Source organism: Helianthus annuus, chromosome 7 (genome assembly GCF_002127325.2).
Source record: "Helianthus annuus cultivar XRQ/B chromosome 7, HanXRQr2.0-SUNRISE, whole genome shotgun sequence".
Taxonomy (NCBI): domain Eukaryota; kingdom Viridiplantae; phylum Streptophyta; class Magnoliopsida; order Asterales; family Asteraceae; genus Helianthus; species Helianthus annuus.
In genome coordinates, this window is record NC_035439.2 from 6,081,402 (window position 1) to 6,108,140 (window position 26,739).

Genomic DNA, 26,739 nt, shown 5'->3' on the forward strand with positions numbered 1-26,739 from the left:
TGAAGAAATAATAAAAAATGGAAAAACCCAACTTGTTGCTCAAAGGAGTGGCAATGTTTATGTAGTTGATTTGTCAAAAGAGAGGCCCAGGACTGATGCTTGTCTGTTCTCAGCTGCCTCTAACAAAGAGACAGAACTTTGGCAAAGGAGATTGGGGCACACAAATCTTAAGACAATCACTGCTTTTTCAAAACAGGGGTTATTAAGAGGTCTTCCTCAAAAACTGTTCACCTGTCATGAGCATTGTGTTTCTTGTTTAAAAGGAAAACAACATAAAAGCTTATTTAAGTCCATTGAAGAGTTCAAAACAACCAAGTGCCTGCAAATGCTGCACATGGATCTGTTTGGCCCAGTAAAAGTCATGAGTCTTAAAAAGAAAAGATATTGTTTGGTGATTGTAGATGACTTTTCTAGGTTTACATGGACTTATTTCTTACATTCCAAAGATAAGACTGTAGACATTTTGCAAGACTTTGTTAAACAGGTTGAAAAGCAATTTGACTTGCTAGTAAAAGTCTTCAGGAGTGACAATGGCACAGAGTTCAGAAATAGGGAGTTGGATGAGTTTTGTGTGTCAAAAGGAATTGTAAGGCAGTACAGCATTCCAAGGACACCTGAGCAAAATGGGGTTGTTGAGAGAAAGAACAGGACATTGATTGAGGCTGTCAGAACCATGCTTGCTAATTCAGGTTTGCCATTAACTTTCTGTGCAGAGGCAGTAAACACTGCTTGCTATATCCAGAACATAGTTTTAATTAACCCCAGGCACCAAAAGACTGCCTATGAACTTTTGTATAAAATCAAACCGCTGATCTCATACTTTAAAGTATTTGGTTGCCCATGCTTTATTTTGAATCTAAAAGACTCAATTTCAAAATTTGCAGCCAAGGTAGACAGTGGATATCATTTGGGATACTCAACCACTGCTAAGGCCTACAAAGTGTTTAACACAAGGACCAAAACAGTGGAAGAGACTTTGAGTGTGAAGTTCAATAAAAATCGCTGCAAACCCTGCAGGGTTGTTTGATCTTGATAAATTTACTTTTGAAAATGTTTCTATCAAGACTAACATTGCAGGTCCATTAGAAAATCCTCCATCAGACAATGGATATGAAGTGATCCTTCCACAACAAACCTTCAAATCCATTGCCAGAGCAGCAGATGTTCAAAACAACTGTCAAAGCTCAACCACTGCTACCTCAACAGTTGTTGACCAAAGTAGCCCTTTAACCCCTGCTTCCACATCATCAAACACTATTGATAAAAGTCCTCAAACAATGGATAAAAGTCAACATGTTTCCACACCAATTCCACCTATTCCTCCACCTCCATTTCAAGACACTGTTGGATCATCAAAGTCACCAACAGCTGTTAGCTCAGATGATTCACATCTGTAGCCCTCACCATTTAATGCCATTGTTCCATACAAAGGAGATCTAATCTTCTTGAAGTCTCATCCACCTGAACAAATCTTTGGCAACATCAGTGAAGGGGTGCTCACAAGAAGTCAATCCCAAAACATCTGTCTTTTTGCTGGTTTTCTATCTCTCCATCAGCCAGTCAAGTACCAAGAGGCACTGAAAGACAACAGCTGGGTAGAGGCCATGCAAGAGGAGCTCCAACAGTTTAAAATACAACAAGTATGGGAGCTTGTACCACTGCCAGAGGGTGTAAGTCCTATTGGCATAAAGTGGGTCTTCAAAAACAAAACTGATAAAAGGGGCATTGTTGTCAAGAATAAAGCAAGGCTAGTGGTTCAAGGTTTCAGACAGGAAGAGGGCATTGATTATGATGAAAATTTTGCCCCTGTAGCCAGATTGGAAGCTATTAGACTGTTCCTGGCATTTACTGTCAACCACAACATGAAGGTGTTTCAAATGGATATCAAATGTGCATTCCTCTATGGTAAGATTCAAGAAGAGGTATATGTTTGTCAACCTCCTGGCTTTGAGGATCCATTCGATCCAAATCATGTCTACAAGCTAAATAAGGCTTTGTATGTCTTGAAACAAGCACCTAGAGCCTGGTATGAAACTCTTTCCACCTTTCTTCTTTCCATTGGTTTCACAAGAGGTAAAATAGACAAAACACTGTTTTTAAAATGGAGAGGGAAAGACTTGATGATTGTCCAAATTTATGTGTATGAAATCATTTTTGGAAGCACATGTACTAAAATGTGTGAAGAGTTCAGACAACTCATGACAGCTGAGTTTGAGATGAGTGCAATGGGTGAACTACAGTGAATTCTTGGTCTCCGAGTGAAGCAACTGCAAAATGGTACTTTCATTCATCAAGGCAAATATGCCAAAGAACTTTTAACAAAATTTGATATGAATGATTGCAAACCATGTAGTACACCCATGGCAATAAATAAGATAGTCATGACCGAAGAAAAGGATGATTTGGTGGATCAAACACTATATAGAAGCATGATTGGGTCTTTATTGTACTTAACTGCATCTAGGCCAGACATCATGTTTGCAACATGTGTTTGTGCAAGATCCCAATCAGCCCCTAGGAAGTCTAACCTCATAGCTGTGAAAAGGATCTTCAGATACATAAAAAGTGCTCCCACACTTGGTATCTGGTATCCTGCTAATGGGAATGTAAAGCTTTCAGGATTTTCAGACATTGACTTTGCTGGATGTAATGCAACAAGGAAGTCCACCTCAGGAGGGTGCCAATTTCTAGGTGATTGCTTAGTATCTTGGCAAAGCAAAAAAGCAAGCAGCTATTTCAACATCCACTACTGAGGCAAAGTATATAGCTGCTGCAAGCTGTACAGCCCAACTGTTATGACTTCAAAATCAATTGTTGGATTTTGGTTTCACTGCCCTAAAGACACCTCTAATGTTGGACAGTCAGGCGGCAGAAAATATCATCAAAAATCCAGTTTCACATTCAACCACCAAGTACATAGACATCAGATATCACTTTGTGAGGGATTGCTATGAAAAAGGTTTGATTTCTCTGAATCATGTTCCAACTAAAGATCAGCTGGCAGATGTGTTAACAAAGGCGTTAGACACATCCACGTTTGAAAGCTTGATCTCTAGGATTGGCATGCTGAACATGGAATAACAAGCAAAATCCTGTTTTTCTATGAATAAAAGCATTAAAATGTTTTCAGAAAACCAAAAATCCATCCTTAAAAATAGCTAAAAATGAAAAGTTTCATTAATCCTTAAAAGTCTGCCATAACCACTGTTTTGGTTCAAACGTCTGTTCTGTTAAATGCTGTCCACTGCTGAAAGTCAACCTCTGTTCCCTCATTTCCTTGTAATCACTGTTGATCAAACATCAGTGTTTTCATCCACTGATAGGCTATCCACTGATAGTTAAAATTCTGCCATTGTTTTCATTAGTTATCGTTGCAAACCACTGATATTGTTCCATCAGTGGTTTCCTACCAACTGTCCTCCACTTTCATCAGAGGTTGTCACGTGGGCAGAACTTGGTCGTCAGATCTTTTTGTAACCGCTGCCATGTTAGCATTCAATTTTTTCCCCTATAAAACCCTGATCAAAACCCAAATAGGGTTTTCACTGTCAAATCGAATTCAAAAATTCCTTTCTCAAAGCAGTTACCATCCATTTCTCTCAAAATCACTCATCTTCTTCATCCGTTCTTCATCGCCTTCGATTCACCATGGCCATTCCATACAAAGCTCCTCATAACTACTTGGGTTTACTTGAAAAACCAAGTCTTTCCACAACCTTCAACTCTGTAATTGATGCTCCCTCGTCTTCAAAGTACAAAACTTTGTTGACCTGTGATGCTCTGATTTACCTGGAAACCCAAAGAGAATTTTGGAAAAATGCAAAACTTGAAACTAAGGATAAAACTCCCTTAGCCATTACTTCTTCTATAAAGGGTATTTCAGTCACCATCACACCTCAAACCATCTCGGAGGTCTTTGAACTCGATGATCTTACAGGTAAAACCTCTTTCCCAAAAACAGAGTATCAAACGGATTTCATTGAAAGAGGGTATGAAGAGGAAATGAAAAAGGATACTTTATAAAAAGGCAGTTTTCCTCCTGCCACAATGTTTTTATTTCATACCCTCTTAATGTGTGTTTCAAACAAAACCATTGCTTTTAATGAAATCCCATTGAAGATTCAATACCTATGCTATGCTATACTACATAAAGAAAATTTCAACTATTCCCAGGAGATCTTCAATTATCTTGTTACAAATGTTAATAAAAAATCATTTTTGTTATTTCCAAGGTTTTTAAGTTACTATTTTAATAAGATATTTTCAAAGGATAATGCTCATGTGCTTATCCAAGGAAATCCTTTTTCAATAAACAGCCTAACCTCTGAAACCTTCACAAGGCTGTCAAAAACTTCCAAAACACAAACAGAGGTTCCTGAGCAGACTTCAGCAGCCACCACTGCTCCTCAGGCACCTGCTGTTGAGCCCACTGCTCAAGGTGATCACAACATCACAACCACTGTTATGAAACCCCCATCTAAAACCACCAAAAGACCAAAACGGAAAAAATCACAAAAGCCCCCCAAACCCACTAAAAAGGTAACTCTGGAAGATGAGATCCAGAGCAACTACCAATGACAACACTAAAGTCACCAATAACCACTGCTGCTACTTCCTCACAACAGTTGGAAGAAAGATCTAAACCTGAACCTCAAACTCCTTCTGCATCTTCTCAAAAAGATCAGGTTGTAAACACAGGGACACCACGTTATGATGCTCTGGAATCAATTGATTCCATCATCCACAGCCCACCTCCCGGGGCAAATTCTCTTTCTACCCCTATCCTCACTGCACAAATTCCACCCACCATATTACCTCTATTGGATGCAGATGATTTATCCTAGACACAAATCAGTTCATCTCAATCACCTGTCAATGAGATCATGCCACAACAAGTGATTGAGTCTGGTGTCTCAGTCTCTGTTAACCCACCAATAGTTGAGGAGGTTACACTGCAGGAAGTAGCTCAAGTGGAGCAGCTACTACAAGTGTTGAACCCACTGGTTTACACTTGGCCAGTAGTTTCATCAATAAGACTCCCTTGAAGGCAATTTCTTCTTTGGGAACCATAGTGCCTACTGGTGTGCTTCCAATATACACTGGTTCACTTAGAATGGTCACCCCTTTTGAAGGAAGAAGTCCCCAGTACCAAGAAAAAGGGGCATCAGTAGATGATTTCTGGGAATCTTTCCCTAAGTCAACCACTGATACAACCACTACCAGTGGGAAATCAGATGATCCCATTAACTTGGGTGATGGTTTAATGTACCAAGAATTGACGGAGAGGGTTAACAAACTTGACACATCTGTTGCACATATCAAAAATATGTTGCAACAGTTGTTACAAGCACAAAAGGCAACACCCACTGCTGCACCAGCTGCAACATCTGCTCATACTCCCACTGAGCTTTGTAATCATTTCAACCTCTGCTTCACAAACAAAGAGAATATGCAAATCAGCAACATGAAATTCAAGTTCAAAAGATCAGAAATTTGATGGAAGCTAGGTTCAAGGATACACAAGCAGATATCAAGGTAATCAAGGCCCATTTACTACAAACCACTGGTTCTGCTCCTCCTACAATAATTTTTGTTGATAATCCTCCACCTAATGATGCCAAAAAGGGGGAGAAAATTAAGCAGTTAAAGAAAAAGGGATATGAAGATGGTCTGTACATTGAACCAGATGCAAAATCTAGTTTGGTTGCAGAAATTCCTAGGCCAGATGGTTCCACAAAGGTTGATGTAACCCTAAATGCCTTTGCTAATGAAAAAGCAAGGCTAAAAAAGGATATGGAGGCAAAGGGTAAATCAAGGTTTGAGCAGGAGAAGAAAGTTTTAATGGATATGGAAGAACAAGGTACTTCTGAGCCCAAGGATTAAGAAAATCCTAAGCCTAAAAGAAGACAACCCACTAGAAAGTGAGGTAACCCAAATCCACACCTTCCAGAATCACAAAACACACTCCCAAACCTCCTAAAAGCTCCTCACATCAAACCTCCAAACCAACAGATGTTAAAATACATGTTGTATCAACAGTTGTTGGTACTTCAGTGGTTTCAACAGCTGTTAACCAAACAACCACCACTACTACTTCAACACACACTCAATCCACTGCCTTACCAAAAATCACATCACCACCAAAAACATCCTCACTACCACCAACACCACCTGCCAAAAAGCAGAAGACATCAGATGACACATCATCTGTTGTAATGACAACAGTGGTTGAAACACCAGTTGTTTCAACAGCTGTTAGTCAGCCACCTACCACTCAAATCACCACCACTCAAACCCACCAAAACACCACCAACCTCTCCTAAACCCAAAAGGAGAAGGATAATACTGGAAGATGACACTTCCCCACCTCTAACATCCTCACAACCACTGACCCTTGCTACCATTCCAAACCATGTTCTACTCTCTTCAGTACAAGCTCTTGATCCAAACACTGCCATTACTCCTGCAGGTGTCCTGTATCCATTAGATCTTCCAGCAGTTAGAGAGGAGATAAAATCCTTCTACTCTGAAGATGACCCTGCTAAAAGGAATCTGCCATCTCTTCAAGGATATCCTAGGCCTAATAACATAGAAGAATATTTGAAGTTAAAGGCCCAACAAGCAAAGGATATCTCCAAAAGAAACACAGAAGGAAAAACAAACAAAGAGATTCAAAGAAACTACCAATATCTACTCACTCAAGTCAGAACTTTGGAACAGTTTGCAAAAGATCTTTGTCAGAAACTATCAGAAAGAGATGATGAAAGCCTTAGAAAAGATTACCTTGATCACATCATGGCATTCAAGAAATACAAGGTAGATAAAGCTCAATATAAAGAATGGACCCTTGGTGAGCTCAAAGAGGAGTTAGAAAGAGTAGAAAAGATGAACAAAGACAAAATAAAACACACTCCTCCTGTTTGGTCAAAGTACAAGAAAAATGTACCTGAAAGAACTTTAAAGCTGAAGAGGATGAAGGAAGAGCTGATAGCAGCTGATTTTGGGTCAAGGAATCATGTGACAAGGTGGTCAGAGGATAAAGTGATGGCATCTTACAAAAAGCTGGAAGAATTGAGAAAGAAAAATCCTAATGTTCCTCCAAAGCCTGTTTACCCTGAAGCAGTGGTTCCAGCTAAACCAAAAAAGCTACAAATCAGGAGATCCACTGCTACACTTGCTGCCATCCTTTATCAAAGAACGAAACAAAAGCAGATAGATGCAGAAACAGCAGAAGATATAGCACAAGGGGATTACATTATAAAATGGTCCTTAAGCAGATGATAGCAAAAAATCCAGAATTGGCAAAAACTCCAGACACTGCTCAACCAGTCATCACCAGGCCACCATCTCCAAACTCATCATCAATAAAAACTCTCACATGAAACCCAAAGGATTCAAAAATACTAAAGTGGAAATATGACAAACAGACCCACGTATTAACATTGCTCAGATCCAATGGTGAGGTGAAGCACATATCAAGGGAACAAGCACTTGGCCTGGGTGAAAAAGATCTTCAATATCTCCTTGAGCTTCCACTGTATAGGGATGAGGATGATACAAGTTCCATTGACTTTGAATTACAATTCAAAGGACAAATCAGGGAATATTTGATGAGGAAATAAAAATCCAAGAATAATGAAGAGTTTTGGCATCATCTGTTCCAGGGGGGAGATTGTTGGGTTGAACCCTACCAAAGGAACAGTAGATTAAAGCCAAAACTGGATCAGATTAGTGGATTCAGAATAAGCAGATGTTTGTATTATATATTTCCCCTTGACAGTGGCTCTAACATCTGATGGATTCAACTACTGCCCTTCCTAACTACTGCTGACCCAAAAGACTAATGAAGACTAAGTGCTGATGCTCAATCAACCGCCTTATCTCAAGTACTGCTGAAGACTAAAGCATTCTGGAGCCTAAGCAGTGGAATGTAGAATCAGTTGTTTTGTTTATGCTTTGTATATTGTAATCAGTTGTTTGTAATCACTGGTTGTAACAGGTCAGTAGTTAGAGTTTGTTAGGAGGTTAGATGTCACTATCATTGGTGACATCAGCAAAGATGCCACAATGGTTTGCTCGTGTCCTCTTTCTTCACTTGTCTTTCTGTACGAACAAACTAGTGTGAGCTTAGGCTGAGGGGGAGATTGTAATACATGCATGCATTGTAGTTGAATCATTATAATAAATATAATCATTCGATTTCATGTCAAACATGTGTGTTGAAAGCATTTCTTCCATTTGATTGTGTTGAAAGTTTATTCCATTTAATTCCGCTGCAAATGTTTATCATTCATCTTCACTTTAATCAAACAAACACAATCATAAGAAACTCAGATCCTAACATTCATAACTTTGGGCCGCACACCACACTCGAGTCACGAAGAACCCAAGTCGACGAAGAACCTGATTCTTCGTTGACTGTCTTTTGACGAACAACTAGGGTTCTTCGTCATAATCCCTTCTTGACGTATACACACATAAGAGAACGTATACACACCCATGAATTGTGAATGTCCCTCATAATCTTGCAAGCACATAACGCACAAAACCCTAGTTCCTCTCAACCGTCGACGGCAGTGATTACATTCGAAGCATCGCCTTCATTGATCGAGTCCCTTCGCTTGTAGTATCATCATCCGTCTGTTTCGACTAACAATTCTATAGGCTCTGGGTTAGTGTAACCATCCTTAGTTTGATTCCTTTGGATTGTTCATGAGAATGTATAACATATTTTTGAGTTGCAATGATGAACGTGGATCTGTGCAAAACATGTTAAGTGGTTAGGGCTTGCATGATAGAGTAGGAGGTGAAGGCCTATTTTTGATGACTACACTGTTAGCATAAATCTGATTCAAGGTGTTATGTACTCTAGGATGTTAGTTAAATCTTAATACAATTCAAGTTAAACCGATGTTAAGGTTGCACGCTACGTACTAGCCGAATCATTAAAGGAATCATGATTGTCTGATGTGTATTCTCTTCTGTTTGCCTTCTGTCTGCAGTGACGAAAGACTCCCCACGAAGAGCCCAAGTCGACGAAGAACATGATTTTTCGTTAACTGGCCTTTGACGAACAACTAGGGTTCTTCGTCACCATCACTTCTTGACGAAGTATGGTTCTTCACCAAGAGGGTTCTTCGTCATGAGAGCATCCCACGAAGAACTGGTTCTTCGTGAAGATGCTGCAAGAGAGCAAACAAACAGAACAGTTTAAACAGCAAACGTGTCCATATAACATAAGGTTTCGAATAGTTTAGGATGTGTATGATGATGAATGTTTATGTTTATAAAATTCTATTTGTTGCACGTTAATAATATTAATTATGAATGAGGAACCTGATTTGGCTCGTGTGAGTAGCAAACTCACCTGTTAAGTGTTGTTATGTGACATGCACGTGAGATGAGGACTTGTATGATATTTGAGTACTTGCTATGTGTCATACGGTGATCTTTGCGGTGAATGCAATCTGTGAAAAAATACGTGATTTAATTAATTATGAAAGATTTTTATTGGTAACCACGGTAGGGTTTGGTTGACCAACTTGGAACGGGTAACTTAACATATCGAGCAAAACTAAGGTGAGTTCATTTCTCTTGAGCATGCGTCCCGGTGGGTGGGACAATCAAATGGGTATTCCTGAGAGGAATACATTTTTTTGGGTTAAACTGGGATGTTTGATAATACACTCATTCATATCACTTTAAGTCCCATCTTATACCGAATTAGTTACCTAAGAGGTAGCGGGGTATTAGTTGACAGCGCTATTAGGCTTGGCAACCTCACACCGTACCTGAGAGGACGGGCGTGAACTAATGACCTTAAATCATGACCAATGTTTTGATAGGGGCATTGGGGACGGGCAAACAATCTGACGCCATCTTGCGGTACTCGAGTTATTGTCAACATTATTATTATCAAACTGAACTTAACACTTGGCAATTAACGTTTTCATAAAACTATGAACTCGCCAGCTTTGTGCCGATACACTTGTTGCATGCTCGCAGGTCGTTAGATTCTTCGATGTGGAACTTGCTGTCTGGAATTGCTGGAGTGGTCATGGCTCGAGAAGTTTGCAATCATGGGACAAGACTATTGGTTTTCACATACTTTCTATTGAACATTGAACAATGATTTACTTATTGCTTCCGCTGAACATGTTAAACTTTAAGTTATGTTTTGAAAATACTTTAACGTAATAAATGGGATCTTTTATGTAATATCCTGTTAATAATTCAATGTGATTGGTGGCTGGATCCTGATATGTCACACGCCTAGTGGGGTTTCCACATGTGGTAAATTGGGGGTGTGACAGTTGGAAATGCACATCTTGAAAGATGTATTTATATAAATAAAAGAAAGAAAGAAAGAAATAAAAGAAAAAGAGAAGGTGCAAGTGTGTGTGTGTGTATGTGTGTGTGTGTGTGGAACGAGTTCAGAGGGAGGGAAAGAGAGACAATACTCTCTTGAAGCTTTAATGGCAAAATTCAACAAATTGGAAGGAAAATTGGTGATTTTGTCCATGCATGAGTCTTGATTCATGATCATCTAAGCCTACTAAACACTATGTAAGTTACATATTATCTTTTGATGAAGTTCTAGCACAATGAGAAAGTTAAAAGTATGAAATTGAGATGAATTTGTTGAGTATGATATGATTCAAGTTAGAGATTTTGTTTAGAATCATTATATGGGTGAAAGTATGAATAGAGATTTTGTATGTGAAAAGCCCCATGAAGGGTGAAGTGAGTTTTCAAAATGAGAATAAAACCATGGTTGATTGTATTACGAATAATGTGGTAATGAATCTATGCCTTATGTATGTTAGTAGTTAATCAATGAAGTCAATGTAACATAGGAGTGGAATGATTGATAATATGAATAATCATATATACTAACAATGTTATAACATAATGGCATGAAAGGATATGAATCGCATTAGTAAGGACTCAAGCATGGAAAGCTAACGGGTCAAGTGGAGACAAGGAAGTGAATACGAAAATGGACGCTCAAGGTAAGTGAATCACGAATTCACTTCTAATATTATATTCGATGTTTGGTAAGATTTAATATATGGAATCATACAAGAATGTATAGGTAATGGTAAGCACCAAGGTAAGTATTATTGTTGTGTGTCAAATGTAGTTGACTATGTTGAAAATCGCATGGTAGAAGCAAGCAGGTCAAAAATCGAAAGTAGCGTAATAAGATGTTGATTTTGGATGTTGGAGTATGGGATTAAGTGTTAGAATAATTTGGGGGCTTGGAATAATGTTGTTTTACGACTTGGGAAGTTCGGGATGCACGAACGGGGGTCGAAACGTCGAAAAGAACGAAATCCGGCGTCGGTGCTGCAGGGGGAGCGTCGCCGACGCTGGTAGCAGCGTCCCCAATGCTGGGCAACAGTTGGCCGACGCCCTAACTTGCTGTCTACGTGCCAGCCGACGCCAGTAGCCCCTATTCTTCGTTTTTCTTCTATTCCGGACCCCGTAGACCCATTCCCAAGCCCCATTACACTTCCATAATGTACCCTAACCTTACAAATAGTTTTGTGAGGTACAGGTGATTATAGAACTCATTTTTAAGCTCTTGAAATGTACCCCAAACTCATTAAAGCATGTTTATGAGGTACGGGTAAGAATATGGCGTGTATGCAAGTATGTGTGGGAACGAAATAAATATGTAGGAATGTATTAATAGATTAATTGTATGTTAGTAGATTGGTATGTACGAGACTTGTATGTATAGTAGTTTCTGACTAAGAATTGTTAGTATGAATATGTGAGAGTGTAAGTTGTATGTAAGAGTTTGGATTAGATAGTATGTATGTGTGTTATTGAACCATATGTATTCGAATGAGTGAGGCTTGTATGTATGTATGTATGTATGTATGTATGTATGTATGTATGTATGTATGTATGTATGTATGTAATGTATGTAGTATGTATGTATGTATGTATGTATGTATGTATGTATGTATGTATGTATGTATGTATGTATGTATGTATGTATGTATGTATGTATGTATGTATGTATGTATGTATGTATGTATGTATGTATGTATGTATGTATGTATGTAGTATGTATGTATGTATGTATGTATGTATGTATGTATGTATGTATGTATGTATGTATGTATGTATGTATGTATGTATGTATGTATGTATGTATGTATGTATGTATGTATGTATGTATGTATGTATGTATGTATGTATGTATGTATGTATGTATGTATGTATGTATGTATGTATGTATGTATGTATGTATGTATGTATGTATGTATGTATGTATGTATGTATGTATGTATGTATGTATGTATGTATGTATGTATGTATGTATGTATGTATGTATGTATGTATGTATGTATGTATGTATGTATGTATGTATGTATGTATGTATGTATGTATGTATGTATGTATGTATGTATGTATGTATGTATGTATGTATGTATGTATGTATGTATGTATGTATGTATGTATGTATGTATGTATGTATGTATGTATGTATGTATGTATGTATGTATGTATGTATGTATGTATGTATGTATGTATGTATGTATGTATGTATGTATGTATGTATGTATGTATGTATGTATGTATGTATGTATGTATGTATGTATGTATGTATGTATGTATGTATGTATGTATGTATGTATGTATGTATGTATGTATGTATGTATGTATGTATGTATGTATGTATGTATGTATGTATGTATGTATGTATGTATGTATGTATGTATGTATGTATGTATGTATGTATGTATGTATGTATGTATGTATGTATGTCTGTGTGTGTGTGTGTGTGTGTGTGTGTGTGTGTGTATGTATGTATGTATGTATGTATGTATGTATGTATGTATGTATGTATGTATGTATGTATGTATGTATGTATGTATGTATGTATGTATGTAAGTTCGTGTGTGTGTGTGTGTCTGTGTGTGTGTCTGTGTGTCTGTGTGTCTGTGTGTCTGTGTGTCTGTGTGTCTGTGTGTATGTATGTGTGTATGTGTGTATGTGTGTATGTGTGTATGTGTGTATGTGTGTGTATGTGTGTGTATGTGTGTGTGTGTGTGTGTGTGTGTGTGTGTGTGTGTGTGTGTGTGTTGTGTATGTATGTATGTATGTATGTATGTATGTATGTATGTATGTATGTATGTATGTATGTATGTATGTATGTATGTATGTATGTATGTATGTATGTATGTATGTATGTATGTATGTATGTATGTATGTATGTATGTATGTATGTATGTATGTATGTATGTATGTATGTATGTATGTATGTATGTATGTATGTATGTATGTATGTATGTATGTATGTATGTATGTATGTATGTATGTATGTATGTATGTATGTATGTATGTATGTATGTATGTATGTATGTATGTATGTATGTATGTATGTATGTATGTATGTATGTATGTATGTATGTATGTATGCATGCATGCATGCATGCGCATGCATGCATGCACATGCATGCATGCATGTATGTATGTATGTATGTATGTATGTATGTATGTATGTATGTATGTATGTATGTATGTATGTATGTATGTATGTATGTATGTATGTATGTATGTATGTATGTATGTATGTATGTATGTATGTATGTATGTATGTATGTATGTATGTATGTATGTATGTATGTATGTATGTATGTATGTATGTATGTATGTATGTATGTATGTATGTATGTAGGTATGTATGTATGTATACACGAGTATTAATGATACTAACTGGGTTGCCTTTGAGAATGAAACGAAATGCAGGTACATTACTGTTGACTCAATGAAGGTTAAACATTGAGATGAAATGCTTGAATTCAAAAAGATAATGTATATGAGGATAGAACGCGATGCGATCCTATAATGAAGAATCTTAGGTTATATATATATATATATATATATATATATACACATATATATAGAATTGCGTTAAAATAAGAATCACCTCGAGTTGTAAGAACCGTGAGAACTTTTTGATCGGGGGCGAGGTGGACCAATTTTTTTTTTCATAAACGTAGATGCGTGTATTATAAACACATTTGTAAAAAAAAATCAAAAAGAAAATGTCATGTGTGTAGTTTTGAGCACCACAAGTTTGTGTTTATGGTACCCGTAAATTTTCCGGTTAGATTTACGGGACCCGTAAACACAAACTTGTGGTGCTCAAAACTACACACACGACATTTTTTTTTTGAATTTTTTTACAAATGTGTTAATAATATACGCAACTACGTTTACGAAAAAAATTTTGGTCCACCTCGCCCCGCACGGTGTAGTTCTCACGGTTCTTACAACTCGAGGTGGTTCTCATTTTAGCGGTCCCATATATATATATATATATATATACTAGCCGTTTACCCGCGCGATGCGGCGGGAAACATATCACTTAGGTCGGTAAGTTTAGGGCTATGTACGGGGCGGTTCGGTTTTGAGCCATAACCAAAAATAAATTCGCGATGCAACGGAAAACACAACACATGTTAGTAATTCTAAGAGTGTGCATGAGAAGGTTTAGTTCAGTTGGGTCATAACTAAAATCTAAATTTTCGGTTAAGGTACTTCAAAACCGGTCATAGGGATTTAAGTCGAACGAAGTATGAAGCAAGTCATTTTGAAGGGAAAATAAGTATTTTCTCAAAGTTTGCAATACAGTCCAAGAAATGGGGCAATATGATTTTGATTTTGATTTTATAATCTAACATTCCTATCCTTTAACACTTTTGTAGAAAGTCTTATTACCATCACTTTAAGATATAAATGGGAACAACATAATAATAACCAAATCCGTGTATATGAAGTTGTTCAATAAAAGGTCTAAAACAATTACACATATGCTCACGAAACAGTTTGAACCATTAAATGTTAAACCAGTAAGAGGTATGAACCGTTAAGAGCCCATTAAGAGCTCAAACAAACATCCCCTAAGCTTCATTTGATTAAAAACATTTAGTGTTGTTTGTATTACTTTTTTTAATCAAATCCAAGTTAGTTAAACAATAAACAATTGATATAATAGCTCAATAAACGTTACTTTAAATTTAAGATTTATAATGGGTGCTGATTTTAAATAAGATATCATATATATTCGTATATTATGATAACAAATTAATAAGTCTGTTCTATGCAATGTCAGTTTTTGCAAACAATATAAAAAGCGAAAAAGAAGCAGAGGCGAATGCGTATATGCTGATGAGACTAAAATTCCAATCCTTGGCTTTTATTTGTAAAGTCTATAAACCTTCAAAAAGATTTTTTAATTCTATCCTAAATAACATCTATCAAGCACTAACTTACGCTCTCATAATCTATCAATTAGATGATATTTTTTTTCACTATGACTATTTGGGACAAAAGCTACACAACAAGTATGCAACTGGTGGATCATTTTTGTTAAATTATACAACTATCAAGTTGTGTGATGACTTTGTCTAATTTGCCTCCCAGAGATCTGTGTGAACGTTACAAGATAATCTGCACGTAAAAGAAGAGTATAAAAAGTCAATTTACAGTATAAGATAAATAATTGACTTATAGTCTAAATGGATAAACTTACTGATACAATAAGGCGACCATATTTCCCAAATGCAGCTTCTCCAATATCCGGATAACTAAGAATACCTTCTTTGCTCTCAAAGCACCATTTCATGAGCGAAGCAGTGTAACAACATATGACGCCAAACACGAATAGAAAACCCAGCCCACCCTACTTGCGCAATCGTAAAAGGCGTAGAAAGAAGCCCAACTCCCACCATTACATTCACTGCTGTTCAACATTAAAAGTTAATTACATATTAATCATTACTATAATAACAATATGATCTATTTAATGAGCTCACCGTTAAATACAGTATGAGTAACGCTACATCCATGGCTAATGGAAAGCTCTCCAAGTTGTTCATGTAATGAACCCTTTCCTGACCATGATGATATTTTCCTTGACTCTTTGTAAATCTTCTTGCTATACTATTTCTCACATTCAGATAGCAATCGAGCCTTTGCGTCATCGTCAAAGTTATTTTCACATCCAATATCATATAGTGGCGAATATATAGAAAAAGGATCTCTAAGGAGGCCAAAGTTTGGTGTTGCTGTGATAGAATATGAATCAATCGTCTGTCTGCAATCGGCAACATAACATTTTGGTGGTTAAATGTCCATTTTCATCTGTCATTTCACCTCTGTATATCTTGTAGGACTGGCAATTGGCTTGCTGGGGATGGACAACCTCCTAGGAGGTTTAGCAGATTTCTCATTAGCAGACGTTCCATGCAAATCGACACTTTGGCTCACACTTTAAAATCACCTTACTCAGGAAAAAGACGGTTGTAAATTAGACTAATAGTCTATCAAATTAGGATATAATGAAAATATAAACAATTTTATTTAGCGCTTATATCAGCAATTACTTTGTAGCTCATAGGAAACTCATTATTTAATGGTAAAATAATCAGATAAAAGAAAAATAGCTTATTTAAACATGTAGTTAACATGTATTCAACACAAATTGAATAACATCTGTTTGATCCTATGCAGATGGATCAAGTAACTGAGTCATCTCGTGACATAGATATCCTAAGTTAGAATGAAGTGAGCACTTTTAATTCGCATGTACCCACCAGGTGATATCTCAAAAATGAATCCAAAGTTAATGTTAACAAGCCTCCCTTCACTGCACCAACAAAATAATTAGTAAACAGGTCAGAATTAGCTACTAACATAAACGGTGACACTTATCATTTAAAATAAACGGGTCAGAGTGAGCTACTTTAATAAATGGATTACACTCATCTCTTATAATAAGCGGGTCAAACTCATCAATTTTAGTAAACGGGTCAAACAAAAAAGTAACCAATTTCAATAACTTCAAGAACCAATTGTTTACTCTTTTCATATGACTCCTTTTACCATTTAAAAAGTCTAAAATGATGAAAAAACGAACTAACTTCTTTAATTTAAAATCTAACTGTTAACCCTTTTCATATGGCTCCTTTTGTAATTTAAATAAGGCATGTTATTGTGACCAATGCAATGAAAAATACTGCTTATATGAAAAATTATATGTTATTTTGGCTGATATGCCTTTTTCTGTAGTTTAAAGATATGCCTATTTCTATAACTTAAAGAAGTCCCTATTGACTTGGCCTCTTTTATAGTTTTAAAAAGCCTACTAATCGAGAGCAATGCAATGAAAAAATGAACACAGTTATAAAAATATGGCCAATGTGCTTTTTTAATACATTTGTCTTCTACCGAAATATATATTTTTTCATCTGCATATGTTAAAATGCATATGAAAATAGAGGCCTATTCTTGTGGTATGCATATTTAAAAACATTTTACAAAAATATCAATATCCCATGAATCTTATCAAAATACACACAATGATCTGCATATCAGAGGGGGAAAAAGCCATGAAAAAACTAACCAATGTTTGAGTCAAACTGCTGATACATTATTTGCAGGTTCCAAATTGCCTACGCATACAAGAATTAACAAAAACACATAAATATCCAAAGATCAAAATAATAAGATTACAACTTTATAACAAAATAAACACCTCTTTTACCTTTACCAACTCCCATTGCTCACCCTACGTATATCCCTTCTAATACGCTCTGGATGTGCTCGATTTCACCGGTGAAGGATAAAAAAGTCGTGAAAAATACTGGTCCACCGCTAGATCTGAACTCTGTTCTTCATCCATATGGCGCCACCAGACATGGTTGTGCTGTGGTAAACAACCGTGATACATCAGCCACCATGAAATTAAAGGATTAGGTAAAAAGAAAACATACCTGGATCTTTGTTTTTCACTCTTTACATAATACCCTACAACCGCTATTGGGAGCAAAATCGGAACGGATCTGGGAGAAATCTTCTGAATCGCCTGGATCGCCAGAGGGAGAGAGAGAGCGGCGGATAAGAATGAAAGGAGATGTAAAACCCTAATCTGATTTGTGTACCCCGTTTTTTTTCAGCGAGGGTATAATTGGAAAGTGAATTTTTTATGTTCTTTAAACACTTGTACATCATGCTTTAGAGGTGTTTTAAGGAAATTTCAATTACTTTAAGAAGTCCTTTGGATATGCTTATTAATATAGTATAGATATATATATATATATATAATGTCACTAAGTACTAATGATGTGAATATATGTGGTGAATGTAGGATGTAAGGAATCATGGATCATCATCACGAGGTGTAAGCGGCCGAAGATCGAGTCACAAGATAGATTCTACAGGAATGCTTGATTATGTAATTTAGAAAACATAAGTTATGTTTTTATCTCATAAATGAGAACAAAGATGTATTTATTATAAAAGAGTCATTTTAAAATGGACTTTCAATCATATCAAGACGTTTGTAAAGAAAGAAATTTTAAGACTCGTATTTCCGCTGTGTCTTTATGATTAGAACGTGTTTAGGTCTTATACATTCGTACCTGATCAGTTTTGTATGAAACTTCAGGGTAAGCGGGTTGCTCATCACCCAATGACTCTTAAGCGTAAAAAGGCTCACCAACGTCTTGTTGTATGCCCGAGGCACCACTATCCAAAAAGTTATTGCCATATTCTTCTTGTCCGTACGAGACACCGTAACCGGCTTCATAATCCAGAGACTTATAACCATGATCAGCGCTAGGCACAATAAAGTAAAAAAACCAACGGTTAAATAATAATGGTACATCTAAAAGCCTTCTTAATAATAAGTAAATGTATTTTTACCTCCTTTAGATCTAGTAACAACGGTTGGCGGGGCTCAACAAACTAAAAAAACCGACGGATAAAAGGAAATGGTAAATTTAACGCCGAATAGAAAAAAGTAAATAAATACTTATCTTGTTGAGGTCTGGCAACAACGATTCATTATGATTGGGACAAAAGCCGGATATGACCTCCTCCGCGTGATCATCATTTCCTCTCTCATCATAAGAATCAGGGACAACAGACCCCTCCTAATACAAACGGTTTGCTAAATATTTCATAAACAAAAAAAACAAGTTAAAAAATGCTATACTACACTGCTTCCCGGAGTAAACGTGCTCGTGTTCGTGTCGGGCGACTCGGTGAAAATATAATTAAGGTTTCACCAAGACATGGTGGAATCGAATATAAAGAAAAAACGAAGACAATGTGAATCGTCTTCGTCTTCCTCTTTTATAAAGGTTAAGCAGAATGCAAATCATAGATGAATACGGGTTGTATAGGCTTATACAACCTGTATAGGGCTGACGCAATGTTCCTTTCAATCGCTTTATGTCACTGTTGAGTGACAGAAAGAACCTCGTACTTTAATATGGATCGTATAGGCCTATACGATCGGTATGTGAACCCTATCTATCAGGTTTGATAGACAACATATTACTAATATCCATTGTATAGGCCTATACGATGCGTATTAGTTCGATATGAGGAGACAATATCAGCCTTTGACTGACCTTGGAAATTGAATATAACCTAATACGCATCGTATAGGCCTATACAATGCGTATTGATGGTGTCGATTTAATTTTTCAAAGTGTATCAATAATATGAGCCATTAAAAACTTGAAATAATATTATTATTATTATGTAATTAAAAGGATTTTTCACCTGACTGATCCCGTTACTATTTTGTTTTTTTAAGTTTTGTTTTTGGCTTTTTTACATCAGTTATATAGCAATAACATTTAAATTAACTTGATATTTTTGTATTAAAAAATCTTCCGTATAAAAGTTGGTTTATTAATTTGCTAGGTTAGAACCCCGTGTATTACACGGGTTGAATAAGTGCAATTTTATATATCAAATAATAAAAAAAAAATATGTCTTTAAAAATCTCGTTTATTACACGGGTTAAATAAATGCAACTTTATATACTAAATAATAAAACAATATATATTTAAAAATCCCGTTTATTACATTGTTTGAATAAATGTAATTTTATATATTAAATAATAAAAAAAAGTTATATCTTTAAGAACCCCGTGTATTGTACGAGTCGAGTAAATTTAATTTTATATATTACATAATAAAAAAAGTTACATTTTTAAGAATCTCGTCGAGCTGAGGAGCGGGACTAAGTTCGACCGTTAGGGAGACTAAAGCGGGAGGCTGTGTTATACAGGTTCAACACATGTAATTCTATATAACAAACAATAAAAAAAGTTATATCTTTATAAATATTATGTATTATATGTATTGAATAAATCTAATTTTATATACTACATAATAAAAAAAGTTATATTTTTAAAATTCTGGGTATTACACGTGTTGCATAAATGTAATTTTGTATAGTAAAAAATCAAAATATTATATCTTTAAAAAACCTCGTTTATTACACAGGTGAATGAATCTAATAAAAATTTATATCTTAAAAAAATAACGGATATACTCGATATACGATGGATGGGGTGATTGCGGTAATTGTTCTTATAAATGTCACGTAAACATAGTGATTACCGTATTTGAGTTGAGAATTGAACACGAAAATATAAGTATAGAACCAATAAACACCTTTTAAACATTTTTGAAATAGGTTCTACCCTTAACTATTTTAGTTTAATAAAATAAATAAATCATTTAAATTAACCGAGTAAGGGCTAAAGGACATAACTTGCAAGGGTTTGCAAACAACGAGTACGTTTTCTGTAATTATTGAAGATAAAGGACACAGTTTGCAATAAGTGACATACATAAAGGACGATTTTTGTAATTTACTCTATTTTAAAATATTACATATATTATCTCCTATATGAATTGTTTAAATTTATATTAAATTTAATTGTATAATTATCTATAAATATAGATGGCTTCAATGAATGAGACGTGTCTAAAACTTGGTTTCTTTTATTATAATAGATGGATATGTAGGTATTGTCCCAACTAGAGGTGTACAAATCGTTTTTTTTTTTTTCAAAAACTGGCTCCGTTTATTAACCGAACCGTTTTCTTTCATCAAAAACAAAAACCGGTTTTCTTTATAACCGGTTTCGGTTACTAACCGGTTTTTTTACTCAAAACAATAACCGGTCCAACCGGCTAGGGTCGGTTTTTAGCCGGTTTATTCCAAAAAACCCGGTTTTTTACCGGTTTAAACCGTTTTGATAACCGGTTTCGAAGAAAAATATCCCTAACTTGTCTACAACCGACGGTTCGGTTCGGTTCTAAAACCGGTTTAATGAACTTTTTAATGCACCAACTTTTTAGTTTTGTTCATTTTGATCATTTTATATATTTTATTAAAAGCTCCAACTACTCTGCAAAACACCTAAATATATCTAAAAAACTACACATAACAGCTTCCAACCACCAGCCACCAATTTCCAATCACCGGTCATTAGCTACTTTTGCCAAACATACCCTAATTATTTTAAACTCGGATGTTAACTATATTTTTCTAAAATATCATTTAGTTTGTTGTTATGTACCCTATACACACTTTCTTTAAACAAATATATTCATAAATTATAATGTTTTGATGACAATTAATGATAGGTAGACTTTAATAAGATAAAATGCATTCATTGAGGGGTTTTATAGGGTAAGGTGTATTAGTTTTTTTTATTTTTGAAAAGAGACTTTCATTAAACCAACCAAAACCGACAACTATCATCAAGACGGAGATAGAGGCCGAAAACCAAGACAAACAATCCAAGAAATTACGTTACATCAAAAGAGCACCATCTAACCCAATCCACTACCCCCTCTTTAAATCGATGCTTATACCAAAGAAACCCTACAGTCTTGATATCCGCAACCAAATCCGTCACATTAGGCGCCTTGCTACCAAACACTTTGTCATTCCTGGCTCTCCATAGTCTCCGGCATGCAATGATAATAATCCCGTGTAAAACCGTTTTCTTGATGCCCGCCACTCCGCTATGCTCGTGTAAGTCTACCAAATCTTTAACATGGAAAACAAACGGTCTAGGAATTTTACACTAAACAGCAATCAAGTTCCATACCCCTGAAGCAATACCGCAACCAGTAAGGACATGTTCTATTGTTTCATCATAAGACTCACACCAAACGCAGGCCAAGTTATCAACATTAATGTTCCTTCGAGCTAGACATGTCTTAGTTGGGAGCCGATCCAAAAATGCGCGCCACATAAAGATGTTACACTTGTTTGGAACCCAAGAACTCCATTAGAACCCAAAATTACCATCGCCATTAGCCGGCCCATGCAACCAATTTTTTATGTTGGCAACACTGAACTCCAAGCTCGACCCATAATACCACTTCCAACTATCGTTCCTGTCCTCCAAGTTTACCGAAAGCAGCTGAGCCTCTAATCTTTGCTTGTCCAATATCTCAGCAACAGAGCTTGGCGCACGATTCCAGTCCCAAGTCAGAACACGAGCTTCTCCAATGACCTTCAACCTACCTGCAATCAACACCCGCTTGGACTTTTCGAGTGCAAATAAAGAAGGGAACAACTCTTTAAGAGGTTGATCGCCCAACCAAGTGTCGAGCCAGAACCGAATCTGTCCACCATTTCCGAGGCTGCCCCGAATGACACCGTTTAAACCAACCCCACATTTAGTGTAGGTTGAAAATAGCAACACCCGCACATTTATATCTAGTGTTTTAAAGATAATTCAAAATCAGAAGCAGTGAAAGAGAGAAATAAAGATGATTAAACAACTATCACACTTAAAACAATAAGTACTAGTGTTTATTTAGTTCTCGGTGGCATTGAACATACACGTGGCTTTTCAATAGAAATTTTACGTGTTTAGAATCTAAAGAAGTGCAACATAAACACATTTTGTTTTTCTTAACTACGATACGACGCTTAACCATTTTTTTCCCTCTATATTTGTCTAAGGTGCTGTTTGTTTTTGCTTAAAACGTCTGCAAAGAGCCTATATCTGTAGGCGGGCAGGCATAAGGCCTTGAAGACTGTTTGTTTTTTTTTCCTTAAACAGATCTGAACACAGCTTTTTTTCATCTTAAAAAATAAGCTATGGATCCCCTGCTTAAAACATCTTCACAAGAACCAAAACAAAAACCCTAAGACAAATGAAGACCCAGACCTTATACACAGACACAACACTCCTCTCATCCACCTCTCGATTCCCCTCTTCTCCCTCAGATCGAGTCGCCGGACTCCAGCGTTGGTACCAGCCAACTCCGATCGCCACACATAAAAGGTCAATCTTTGAGTTTACATATTTTCAGTTTATGCAGATAGTAAAAACAAACAATCTGATATTTTCAGCTTGCAGATCTTCAGACCACATCTTCAGTTGCAGACATAAAAAACAGATGAAATCAGCTTGCAGACAGTTTATGTCTGCAAAAACAAACAACACCTTCTATAAACCAAATTGGTAGTTTTAATCGAGGAAAAACTTTTGTTTACCTTTACATTAAAGGTAGGCAAGTATTTAATGTTCTGTATTAAATGACTTATCTATATTATTTTTGTTTTAATTTAATTAAAGATAGTCTCTAAAATTTTCAAACATTTTTTTAAATAAAGAAATAAAAACATTTTTAACAGCACTTTTTACACATAGGTTTTACACATAAGTTTTACAAAGTCTTAGGAGGTGTTTGGTTCACGGAATGTTTTGAAATTGAAATTAGAATTTGTATAGGAATTAGAATTTGAAGGAATTGAATTTGGAGTTTAAACATTCCAATTGGTATTGGAAATTGTTGGAATTGGAATCTCAATTCCATTTTTGTTGTGTTTGGTTGTCAAATGAATTGGAATCCATCAACCCATCACCCACAACCCCCGGTTCGGTTCGAAACAGTACGGGCCAAAACGGTTTGCGTCGAATAGGTTCGATTCGAAATGGTACGGGTCGAAATCGTTCGCGACGAAACGGTATGGGGCGAAACGGTTTGGGTCGAAACAGTTCGATTCGAAACGGTACGGGTCGAAACGGTTCGATTCGAAACGGCACGGGTCAAACGGTTCGATTTGAAACAGTTCGGGTTGTAACGGTTCACGTCGAAACAACTCGATTCGAAACGGTTTGCATCGAAATGTACAGGTCGGAACGGTTCGCGTCGAAACGGTACGGGTCGGAACGATTCGTGTTCGTGTGGAAACGGTACGGGTCGGTTCGGATCGAAACGATATGGGTCGAAACCGTTCGGGTCGAAACGGTCGAAGATTCCAATGAATTTACTTTAATTCCTTCACATATAGGAAGGATTTTGAATTCCTTTAGTTAAAGGAATTTAAAGGAATTCATGCCTAATTCCAATTCCAATTCCATTGTCATCTAAACATATAAAGATTGGAATTGAGATTCCAATTCCATCAAATTCTGTGAACCAAACATATTAAAGAGATGAAATTCAGATTCCAATTCCATTAAATTTCTGCGAACCAAACACCTCCTTAGTCGCTCTATTTTTATTGGAGAGAAGCAAACATATCACACAATTACTAGGTCATGGGTTAATAAATGATAGACATAATAAAAGTTGATTGATGAATCGTGGAATAATTAAAGAAAAACGAATTTTAAACAGACCGTCCCGAAGGCAAGTAAAACCAAAGTATAAATGACCCACGGGGTCATAGAAGCGGAGGTGATGCCCAACACAAATGAACATGGTCAAAGACTATGGTAAAAATGATTAAAAATGGTAATTTCCTCTTATAGACAATGAGAGTCAAAATGGTGAACTAAACGGGTCGCTTTTGGTCTATAAGGCCATAAGCTAGATAATAGACGAGTAGAACCAAGGTATAAATGACCCGTGGGGTCGTAGAAGCCGAGGTGTTATCCAAGTTACACTTTGACCGTGGTTGGAAAATGATAAGAAGCTTTAATGAAAGAATGCGGATGATTTGAGCTAAAGAGCTCAAATCTCATAACAGGTCAAACGAGTAAGACACAGAATGAAAAGATGACATTTTGACACCATGGTTATTTCTAAGAAAAAAACAACTATGACATTGGTTGTGGTTGGGAAAAATAATGCAAAGCTTTAACAAGGATGTAGAAGACTTGAGTTAAAACGCTCAAAGTCTCATAACGGGTCCAATGATGAAATGAGTAATAAACCCAAACCGGATTATAAAAGTGAAAAACTCAAGATTAATGGTCCGGGTAGTGGTTCATAGTTTAAATATGTTGAGAAATGAACCCCAAGTAATTAAATTGAGTTCGGATTGCTTTGGATGAGAATTAGATGAAAATTGGCAAAATTTAGCTAAGGGTGAAAAGTTTCCTAGCTCTGGTAACTTGCTAGAAAAGTGCCCTTTGTCTTTTATGCGCCATGCGGAGGATACACCCCGCGATGCGTGAGGGACTTGGTCAAACGTACGGTCAAAACTGCCAACCCCACACCACGTGGGGGAGACAAGCGATCCCTCCATGACGCGCTGGGGCTCTTTGAATTAAAATTTTGTTTTTATTTTATTTTTAGGTTTTAATGTTTCATTTAAATGCCTAAGTTACTAACCATTTGGATGGGTTTATAAATGACAGATAATACTCGCTGTAGTGAACCGGATGAAGGTCAAGATGCTCGACGAATCGAACATATTTCATGAATATTTGTTTTCGAGTTTTTTTAAGCTTAACACTTAAGTACATGTACTGTAAATCAAATCGTTGCTACCTCGAGTAGCTTATGTTCTGTTAAAACTTGTAATCTTTTCGCAATATAGTTCATATAAAACATTAGTTTTATTTATATAATGAGACGGACCTTACAGAGTATTAGGTGGATGCATTTGCTCGATTGACTGCTTCCCAGGATGCTTATCTGGTGATTTAGGGGTGTTTGTTTTTAAGAAAAAGCACTTCAGAACCTCTTTTCTCTTCTCCACGCAGACCACGCACAGACATAAGAGTCTGCAGCTTGTTTGTTTTTTAGAAGAGTTTTCATAAAAAAACATCTTCCCCGACTCTTTGTGGGGCAGATGTGGCCTTATGTCTTCTGCCCTCTTCAAAACACTTCTCCATCAAAACATCTCCAACCCTAGATTACTCCCAGCCGCACCAAGTTCCTCCACCACCATCAAGTCCGCCGCCGCCCTGCTCCACCTCTGTTGCCGACCTGCTCCACCTCCTCCGCCACCCCCATCTCCATCTACCACCGATTACCCACAACCACCTAACCATCGTCGACCTTCACCACTGCCGACCATCAATCACTACACCCATCTCCGATTGCCCCTGTCAAACCTCTGAGTAACAATCATAAGCTTGCACAGTTCTTCTAATTTCGAGTTTAAATCACGATCCAGGTATGAAAGCTTGTATTTTTTTTCTTGGTATTAAGGTTTTTTCTTTATTATTCTTGCAAGTTTAAATGTTATTTGGTGAAGGTTAATTGGGTATTGAGGTTAATTTGTAGAAACAGTGTGTTTTTTAATACAGTGATGGGTCCGGGAATTCAATTTGGATTGAGTTTAGTTCAGATTAGGATGAGAATTTTTGGGGTTTGATTTGATTTTGTAAAAAGAGGGGTAGTGAAAATAGTGGTAAAAATTTTGATTTTTAGTCGAGATAGTGCAAAACCGGCTTTCTTGGAATCAATAAACTTGTGAGTATATGACGATACATGAAATAAAGCGTTTGGTGTGATTTGCACAAAGACAGATGGGGTTTTGAGGGGAGAAAATTGAGATAAACTATCTATATATGTAGAAATTAATAGCAAAGAGTCTTTCAGTTTATTTCAGCAGTTTGCAGAAGTAAAAAAAATAAACAGTCTTCTTCTTGCAGACTGCAGACATTTGGTCTAGCACTTCTGCTACGGATGTCTGCAGAT

At 36.4% G+C, this 26,739-nt stretch overlaps 1 long non-coding RNA gene across 2 annotated transcripts; it reads right to left on the minus strand.

Annotated features, from left to right (window-relative positions):
- Positions 1–15,196: 15,196 nt before the first annotated feature.
- On the minus strand, positions 15,197–17,947 carry LOC110867676. 2 transcript variants are annotated; one of them, XR_002551762.2, is made up of 7 exons: positions 17,799–17,947; positions 17,570–17,731; positions 17,429–17,477; positions 16,620–16,672; positions 15,840–16,306; positions 15,557–15,763; positions 15,197–15,474 (listed from the first exon to the last, which is right to left on the minus strand). It is a non-coding gene; the product is annotated as an uncharacterized LOC110867676 (long non-coding RNA). The 2 variants fall into 2 exon arrangements; XR_002551761.2 differs by having other exon boundaries at positions 15,557–15,766.
- Between the last annotated feature and the right edge of the window lie 8,792 nt (positions 17,948–26,739).